Consider the following 10100-nt stretch of genomic DNA (forward strand, 5'->3'; position numbering starts at 1 on the left):
ATAATATCACATCTATTGGCTCAACTAAACATTTGAGCCCGCATCGGATCATCCATGCAACACTAGCAACTTAAGTTTTTAATTATTACTATATTTAATTTTTAGATTATTATTTCAAATCTATTTCTAAATTTTTCAAAATTTTAAATTTTAAAATTTTCTAGCAATTTACTTTTTCGACCCTACCCCACACTTAGTACATATAATGCCCTCATTGTATGTATAAAATATTTTAAAAGCAATAAAAAGGGTGAAAAAGGAACAGACTCCCCTGGGGTAATAGTGGTGAGATCGAATTCTAAACAATGTGGATAACTTGAACATCTTGAACTTGGACTTCTTCAAATATGGAACTTGGATCTTGAACGAGCGAGATACGTAAAAGTGTTGGAAAAAAATGAACACAAGACTTGAATCTTCAAAAAGAGTGGTGTATAAAAATCTTCAAAGTATAATAGACCAATGTGGGAAAGCATATGCCACATTGCATGGTGTAGAGAAGAAGAGAAATGTAACTTCTGAATTCCACGTTGTGGTGTAGGAGTACACAACGTGGCTTTGAGTAATGACGTTTTCTGAAATCGTGATTTAAACTCAATCCACGACGTGTATTTTATGTCCACATCGTGGAAATTGGGTGTCACAGAAAACAGTTTTGCCAATTCTTCTTTAAATCAAATTAGATGCAAACTTGTGTCTTAATAGATTAAGACCCTTCTTAACTCTATATTACATGACTCTTCTCTAATTCGCTTCTCTCTCGATTAACCCCACACTTATCTAAGATTGTAGGTCTCAACTCATAACTCTAAATGACACGGCCTCTCTCGGAAACTTCTATCTCTAACTCTTATCTTCTCGCTCACGAAAACTCACGAAATATGCAACAAAACAAATTATAGAGAATAAAAGGAAATAATCATCCATCATTCGGTTACAAATTTTAAACATAAAAGGACAAACAAACAACTTCAAAGACCAAATAAAAACATAAAAATAGAAACTAATAATCATCGTCATCCCCTTGAGCTCCACTAGTTCCTGCCCCGTCTCCTTGTCTCGTCCATAACTCTTCCCATGTTGGAATATATGGGAAATGAGGTGGTATTGTGGGTGGTCGCTCCATATTAATATGTGTACATAAAGCATCGAGCACTTGGGTGTTGTAGTTGACACCTCCACAAAGATTGTCAAAATATAAACCATCTCGACTTTGAAATGGATCGGTCGGTATCCCACCCTCAAATTGTTGAGGTGGTTGTTGTGGTTGTCCCCTCTCTCCTCGGGCTCTCACATTCCTCCTTCTAGTCCTAAGTTGTTCTCCTTGTTGCCCTATGGGTTGTTCATCATCCTCGGGTGGTATCACAAAAACTCCTCCAACATTCACCACAACCCGCATTACAGTAAAAAATGGGATAGTCAAGTCATTGTCCGGAAAGCGTGTGGGGTTCCTAATAAAATTAGGAGTCAAAATACCATAAGACCAGGCAAGTTGGGTGACTAAGTGTCCACCCGTAATGGGAGTACCGGGTCTAGAATTAGTTACCTTCCTTCCCAAAAACCGCGCAAGCATATACGGAATGTCACAAAAAATACCGGGTGTATTTATGCTCTACAAATGAAATAAATTCTGAATGCGCACTTTATCTCCATGATTTTTCTGATTGATCGAGAAGGTGATGAGGCGATGCAAAAAACGATAAACGCGATTCCGGATTTGTCCTTCGCTTGCATCACTAGAATTGTACTCGTGATTCGAAATGGTTCTCCAAAACTCGACATCAATAATCCCGGGCGTGAAATCTCGAACACACCCTTGTAAAAATAGAACAAATAATGGAGATTGTGCTTCCTCCTTGGTGTACAGTCCCATGTGCCATGCAAATTCTCTAAGTCTGCACTCGCGGTACACACCTCCCAATCTAAAAGCAAGTGCCCGGTTGTAGTTGGGATCGGTGGTCTTATCCTCAAAGTTGATGGTAGCAAATAACTCCACCGATAATTCCCGATAAACAGGTTCTTGAATAGAAAAGAGGTTCCTCCACCCGTTACACGTGAATGTAAAGCCATCTCCTACAAATGCTTTTGTCCAATACCTTTCCAACTCCATAACCATACCAACCCCGCTTAACCATGTCCAATCCACAATAGGAGCAATCGCGAACTCACGGTTGTACAACTACCCCAAACGATTTTCATAATTATTTAACATAGCACGGGAAATGTTTTGAGGAAACTGGTAAAGCGGGTGAATACTCGACACATCAATAGGGTCTTGTGCTTGAGGAAATGCCCTTCGAGGACCCATTTTTCTGAAATGACCAACAACAAACAAAACAAACCAAAACAACCAAGAGATTAAATTGTAAACCAAAACAGGAAACTGGTCGTCCAGTTTCCACGTCGAGGGTTTCAAGTCCACGTTGTGGAACTAGTCCGTGTCGTGAATCTGGATTGGTCCAGATGTGGTCAAAACTAACCAACAATAGCACTTGGGGTTTGTTATTTTTTTCAATCTCAGGTCTTATATCAAACATGCAGTGGGAAAGTATCAATCAAACTACTCAATTTTGGGTATTTCATCTCTAAATAAACCTAAACCACCAAATGCATAAAATGGGAAGAAAGTTATAAGATTAGTGGGTGTAATGCTTACCAAATGTTGTTAGGAGACATATAATACAAGAAATTTTGGAAAGAAATGGTAGAAAATCGGATGTGGGGCTATTGCTCTTCGTCCGTGCGTGTGGTAAGCAAATGGGGTTTGGTCAAAAGGATGATATCCTATACTGGTCCCCCCCCCCCCCCCGTGACTTTTTAAAATCCACGTTGTGGGTTTCAAGTCCACGTCGTGGACTCGTATGATGGGTTTAAAATCATCGGGCCAATTCGATTCACCATGAGATGGCTTTTGGGCCACAAGGTGGTGTCGAGGTTTTACACATAAAATGCCCATTTTACTATAAAAACCTTAATTTATTTTACCACTCAATTTTTAAGGACCACACACTTGATTTTCACCGATTTCTAGAATAATTAAGATGATTAGATGATTAATTATGTGACAACCCGAAATTTCTATCTTGTACACTCATTCAATTCAATTACAGTCAGACTCATTTCTGCTATCTTATAACATTGTTTAGGGTCTGTTTGAGTGTTCTAAGCCTAGTAAATTCAAGGTTTGGGTTTAGGGATGAGTTAACTTAGGTTCATCGGGTTGCATTCGGGCCAAACACTCCATCAAGAGGAGTGTACGGTCGTACACATGAGTGTACGACCGTACACATGAGTGTATGTTCGTACACCTAAGGTGGTCGTGAACCCAAACCCATATATAAGCTTTTCCTTCATTTCTTCACACTTTCTCACACTTTCACCTCAAGAAATCTGATTCTCTCTCAACTATCATCAAGTTTTACACCTTAATCTTCAACGATGTAAGTATTTCTTCCATTGATTAATTGATACATGGCTTTATCTAGTGAAGATCCATGTTTTCGTCCATGAAATCTTCTCTTTTGGTTAGATCTTCAAGTCTTCTTCACTTTCACCAAGAACACCAAGAACACCTACTTGTTCTTGGGACGTGAACTCTTTAGAAGCCTTCAAATGTGTGAGTATCTCTTCTATCTGCTGGTTAAGCTTGAGAAACACTTGATTCCTAGCCTTGATTCATCATGTAATGCATGAACACCAAGGGTGTACGGTCGTACACACCTCATATGGCCGTAAACCCTTGTTTAGTGCATGTATAGACCTCAAACTCACCTCATATCCCAACATAAGATCATGAACACTTAATGGATGCTAGATAGGGCCATAAACACCCCTTTTCGCATGCTTCTTCCATGAGTGTACGACCGTACACTCCATGGCCGTACACTACATTGGCCGTACACACCTTGGCCGTACACACCATTGTGTGGCCCTAAACCCCTTTGATGCAATCACATGTGATTGTAACACTTCAATTCAAGTGTTTCTAGTCCCTAAAGTGGTTTCCTTTCATAATTAGTTGTTATATACACTAATTATATCCATATATGTGTCATTATATGCTTACTAGGATCCGTTTGTGCTCGAGACTTCACTTGACACTTAGCATCCTACATCGATCTTACATTTGAATCACTCACTACAGGTGAGTTCATGCCCCCATATTTTCATAGTTTTTATTGTTTTAAAGGGGGGGAATACAAGTCTAACACAAAGATTTTGTGTTATAAACAAATGGTTTCAAATATCTTATCAAAATGGATTTCAGTTATCACGAAATCAAATGGTTTTCAATGATTGTATCAAAATGACATCAAGTCACCAAAATGAATTTCAAAATATCAAACTTCTTTTAAATGTTTTTATAAACTTATATTTCTCCCAGAAATCAGACTTGTATATATATATTTATATAAATAAGATTTAAAAGACTTAGGACTGATAACCCACTTTGGTTCCTTTTCCTTGTTTGGATGTGGGATTATAAGTATCAGTTATTTGTCCGAGTGTCATTTAAATTTTACTTATATATATTTGTATATGTATACAAGTATAAAAGTTAGTTCATTAAGTTCAATTTACCCTTTGTAACATGTTGAGCAAGGGGTTGCATTCATGAATACTCGGTATCAATTCAGAATGTACATATAAATTATAATAGGTATAATTTAAGATTCACAGAACACTAATTCACGATTCAAGTATACTAAAGTACATTGTTTTACAAGAACAAAGGTTTGATTCGAAACTATTCAAGGATATACATCTTTCAGCTACATGTTAAGAATACTAATTCAAGAACATACTATCAATCATTTATTTAAGAATGATTGAGTTTTCATAACTATTATACATGTAACGTTTATTTGCTTTTTACGAGTCATTTGATACAAGTTGTTTAATTCATTTAAACAATATAGTTAAAGTCCTGACATTATAACCATAATCTCCAGCGGGGGATCGAAACAATGTGTGTATAGATCTATATTGGGATTGACAACCCCGCACTCAGACTGGTAGCTACAGTCAGGCATACACGCCTACGAGTGACAGTTGTTATCAACAGCTTTCAACGCATTCATAGCGTTGGGTCAGGCCATCTAGTCAGTATGGTTATAATAACTCATATAAATGATATTAACAATACGTTAATGTATAATTAACTAAACTTAAGTACATTTTCAAAGTACTAGTTTACATGATACAGTTTACAGTATTACATTACAGTTTACAATAACAGTTGATGAAACCAGGCATACTCTCAGATACAAGTTTACAAAAGGATTTCAAATACAGAACAATGGTTTACAAATAGAACAGTTTTATGTAACTAAAACTACTTTTCATATACAGCAGAAAATATAGGATTTTATGGAACAGTTTACATATTCAAGAAATAGAAAACATTCTTTCAAACATAAATACTTATGCACTCACTCAACTTTATGTTGATACTCTCTTTTCAAATTACTTGTATTCTCAGGGAACCAGTAGACAGGTACTCCCCGTGCTTTTGAGAAGATGGAGCTATTTATGTCTTGTCTTCTTCTTTTGTATAACTATTTGGTTTCGGTATACAATGATGAAACACATGTGGATATTTTTACTTTTTAAATACAATGGTTGTTTGTACTCTGATTACTATAATGCATGTGTTGTGATACTACAAATGAAGTCCTCCACCCCCGAACGTTTCCGCCGTCTGGTTTGGGGGTGTGACAAATTATCCTAAAAATCAACTAAAAATGCAAAAATTAAAAATGCAAAACGAAAAGAAATTCAAATCGAGCCCGGGTTGCCTCCCGAGAAGCGCTTCTTTTATTGGAGTCATGAGCCGGACTCCATGCCGCCTCAAGTTGAACTAGTCGGAGAGTCCCCCACCATTTGTATCTTTTGCTCCTTCCACCTTCTTTTGTATGCTTGAACTCGTCTAATATACTCCTTTTTAGAATTTTCCTTTTTAACCCTTGCATCATTCTCTTCAAGCTTTCTCTTAATTCCCTTATTTTCCACCAGATGAGGTTTTGGTTTTTCTTCATTTTTTAGCTCCACGTGCACCATCTTCTTATCCATAGTTAGTCTCTTTTCATTGGAAGTAACTTCGTCCTCGTCACTTGATACCAAGTCTTCACTTTCCTCACTCACCCAAGATATTGGAGTTTTATAAGCAATCACTTCAAAAACAAGTGGAACGGATGCTCTTGGTTTGGTGCGTTTAACTTGTTGAATCTCTTCCTACATTAATTTTTCCAATTCTTCAAGTTCATTTTGTTCATCGACATTGAAAAATTCACTTTGAACATCATTCCCTTGAAAACCATCTTCTACTCCAAAAGTAGCTTCATAATTTCCAACTCTCAAAGTGAGTTTTGATTCGCGAATGTCAACCAGGGCTCGAGTAGTATTACGTAGAGGGCGACCAAGAATGATTAGGAGATTGGCGTCTTCTTTCATATATAAAACGACAAAATCAATTGGAAACGCGGATTTCCCAATTTTTACCAAGATATCTTCCACAATACCCTTTTGATGAGTCACTGAACGATTAGCCATGTAAATTGCCATTCTTGTAGCCTTCAAACCCGGAAGATTTAGCTTTTGATAGAACGAGTAAGGCATTAGATTTATGCTAGCTCCAGAATCAGCTAGAGCATAATTCTTCAAACTATTCCCAAACTCACATGGAAGAGTGAGGCATCCAGGATCTCCCATCTTCTTTGGTAACTCTCCCATAATCACTTTAGAACTCTGCTCACTAAGAATTACCTTCGAATTCTTCTCTAGCTGCTGGCGAGTATTGATTAAATCTTGTAAAAACTTGGCATATTCGGGAACTTTAGATAATGAATCAATGAAAGGAGTATTTATTGAAATACCCTTCACTTGCTTTATAAAATTCAAGTGTTCCTGCTCCGGTGGGTGAATATGAGCTCGTGACGGAAACAGAAGCGGAGGACGATAAGCTTGAACATCATGAAAAATTTTCTGTTCAGACTCACTCCACATCGTGGAGATTGGATCCCCACATCGTGAATCTGATGTTTCAGCTACATTTTTTCTCTTCGAGACGTGACTTCTTCGAGCTTGGTCCGGATTGATGTGGGTCGACTTCAAGTGCTTCAAGGAACTCAGAGATGGTATCCTCTTCAGTTTCTATTACCATTACATGCAATTGCGGCTTTTTCTTAGGAGTTGGGTGAGATAATCTTTCATTCACCAAAGTGGTTAGTTGACCAAGTTGGGCTTCGATATTTTTAATCGATGCTTGCTGATTCCTTAGCAATGATTGCTGGTCCCTTATCACTGCATCGATGTCATCGAGTCTTTTCTCCGAAGCCTCCATGAATCTATGTAACATAGACTCAAGATTAACTTTCTTTTCAGGAGGTTGTTGTTCTTTTTGGTATAGGCCTCGGTCAGTCTGCCTATATTTTTCTTCTTTCTGCTTCTTATATTCTTCATATGGTAACCACTCCTTCTTTGGTTTCCTTCAATTTTCGTCATACTTATCTCCACTTGAGTAGCAAATTTGTACTTTTCTATTTCCATCTTCATCCAAGTGGCAATCTTTGGTTAAGTGTGGACCATTACATCTTTCAGAACCAACTCTAATAGTATGAATTGACTGGTCCATCTTTTTCATTCTCCGGTCCATAGTATTTAGCATGGCTACTACAGCAGCAATGTCTTCAGAATTTCCTCCCCCAATTCCTTTAACTCCATCATGTCTTGGATTGTGGTACTCACGAGAATGATTTGAGAATTCTTCAATTAACTCCTTGATTTCAGCCGGATTTTTCTTCGTAAGTGGTCCTTGAGAATCAAGGAGTTGTCTCGTCATGACATTCACCCCGTCATAAAATATAGACACTTCTTGTTGTATGTTAAGGTCATTTTGAGGGCAGATTCTTAGTAATCCCTTATAGCATTCCCATGCCTCATAAAGCGACTCCCTCGGTTGTTGCTCAAAATTGGATATCTCCTTCTTGAGTTTAGCTATCTTGGATGGTGGGAAAAATTGTTCTAGGAACTGCTCGCTCATCTGTGCCCAAGTAGTAATTGGACCGGGTGGTAGTGCCTTCGACCAATCTTTGGCAGTTCCCCTAAAAGCAATGAGAAACATCCATAACACAACTGCCTCTCTGGGAACATTCGGGACATTGAAATAGTCTGCAATGTCATTGACCTCATCTAGGTGCTTGTAAGCATCCTCATGATCCTTCCCAGAAAATGATACGTCCCTAAGTTCAATAAGGATGTGTCCTTTCAACTCGAATGTTGCAGCCGCGGGAATTGCAGGTTGTACTAAACCGGGACCAGCATTGTCTCTAATTCGTTTCTTATATGCTCCGATGGAACTATCTGCAATGTTTGCCATCTCATTTTCCGGATCGTCTTCGGGTTCACTCTTTTCTAGTTTGAATTCAGGTTCGGACTCGTATTCAGATTCTTGTGGACTGGGTATTTGATCAAAGCCTTCAAATTTGCTTTTGTCCTTCGAAGATGTACTTGACTCTCCCATGTTCTTCCCTTTCTTCTTCCCAAAAACCGATTTAAGGTCCTTGAATGGCGAATTCCTTGGTGTTTGGTTGACTTCTACATTCTAATTTGTCTTCTTATGAAGGGCCGATTCTGGATCTTCAAGTGGTGGTACCAAAGGTGTGTTTGAACCTCTGGTCATGAACTACTGAAACAAAAACAAAAATAAAAATGTAAATCTGACCAAAAAACTAAATAAAAATTACCTACTGACTGGGCACCACGACGTGGTAAAGAGTACCACCTCGTGTTGTCGCTGAAAATCTAAACAAAAAAAAAACGTAAAACTACTAATCCCACGTCGTGGACTTAAGGTCCACGTCGTGAGTTCAGCACTGAAACAAAAACTAATGCAGAAACTTAACTTTTTGCAGGTTTTACCCCACAAAAAGGATCGATTAACCTATACAAAATAAATCAACAATCAAATAAGCCGTTCCCCGGCAACGGCGCCAAAAACTTGATGTGTCTGAAACAGGTACACCTAATTTTACCTCCTATTCTACTAGCTATTCGACCCAGGGCATTGTACCCTTTCGCAAATAGTATAACACAAAAGTCGGGTATCGAACTCAGGGAACGGTTTTAATTAATTAACCTACTTACTATCAAATTAAACTAAAATTATAGCAAAGTTAAATGGTTTTTATTTATGTTTGCAAGTTTAGACGAACTTAAATTCTTATCAACTAATTCAATCAAATATTAAAAACACTTATGTTAGTTCGAGTCCACTTTCCCTCAATGGTTTAGCTAGTAATTATTACAATTCCAGTTCGTTACCAATTATTTTATTATTAGCAATTCAAGCCAAATATACTAATGTTGATTTAATTTATGTAGAGCTATGCATGATCACACATAATTTAACACAGAATCAATTACAAGATAGGATTAGAGCTATATAAGATTGAGTTAATAAACATAATTATGGTCATAATATGAGTTCTCCAGCACAGCCAAATGCAATACTGTAATTACTTATCTAAGATTGGTTTGATCTTAGCTCTAATAATCTAATGTTCACTAAATTACTAGGTAATCAAATTCATGCAGATTAATGGTCTCTAAACTACACAGAATATGAATTTAAGCAATCTAATGTCAAATTAAGCATGCTAGGTATAAACAATCAAACACAAGACATTAACCAACTAGGAAAATCTATATTAACTTAACCAAACCATGAGTTCCAGCTTCATCTAGCTAACAGAAGCAGGTAGATTCAACTACTCATAGCTAAAATCGAACACACAATTGCAACTAAATAAGACATAATGAATTGTACCAAATCAACGTAAAGTAATAATCTTCTAATCCTTCTTCTACTACCAATGCTTGATTTCTCTCTTAATTCTCCTATGAAATTAGTATTCTGGAACTTCTAATCTCCAGCCAACCTCCAAAACCCAAAAGTACCAAAGATATATATATACTTATTGTGAATTTGAACTTCACGTCCTGGATTAGGACTCCATGTCGTGGATTTGGATGAATCCTTATAGGGCAAGGATTTCGACTTTCTGTGTACTCATCTTCCAAAATCGTCCATTCCACGTCGT

At 37.4% G+C, this 10100-nt stretch overlaps 1 non-coding gene across 1 annotated transcript; it reads left to right on the forward strand.

The window, feature by feature from the left end:
• Nucleotides 1-7886: 7886 nt before the first annotated feature.
• LOC145168220 (small nucleolar RNA R71) lies at nucleotides 7887-7993 on the forward strand. The gene has a single exon (XR_013741791.1). It is a non-coding gene; the product is annotated as a small nucleolar RNA R71 (small nucleolar RNA).
• The last annotated feature ends 2107 nt before the right edge of the window (nucleotides 7994-10100 follow it).

This window comes from Lactuca virosa, chromosome 3 (genome assembly GCF_052849685.1).
Source record: "Lactuca virosa cultivar CGN04683 chromosome 3, Lactuca_virosa_CGN04683_v6, whole genome shotgun sequence".
Classification (NCBI taxonomy): Eukaryota; Viridiplantae; Streptophyta; class Magnoliopsida; order Asterales; family Asteraceae; genus Lactuca; species Lactuca virosa.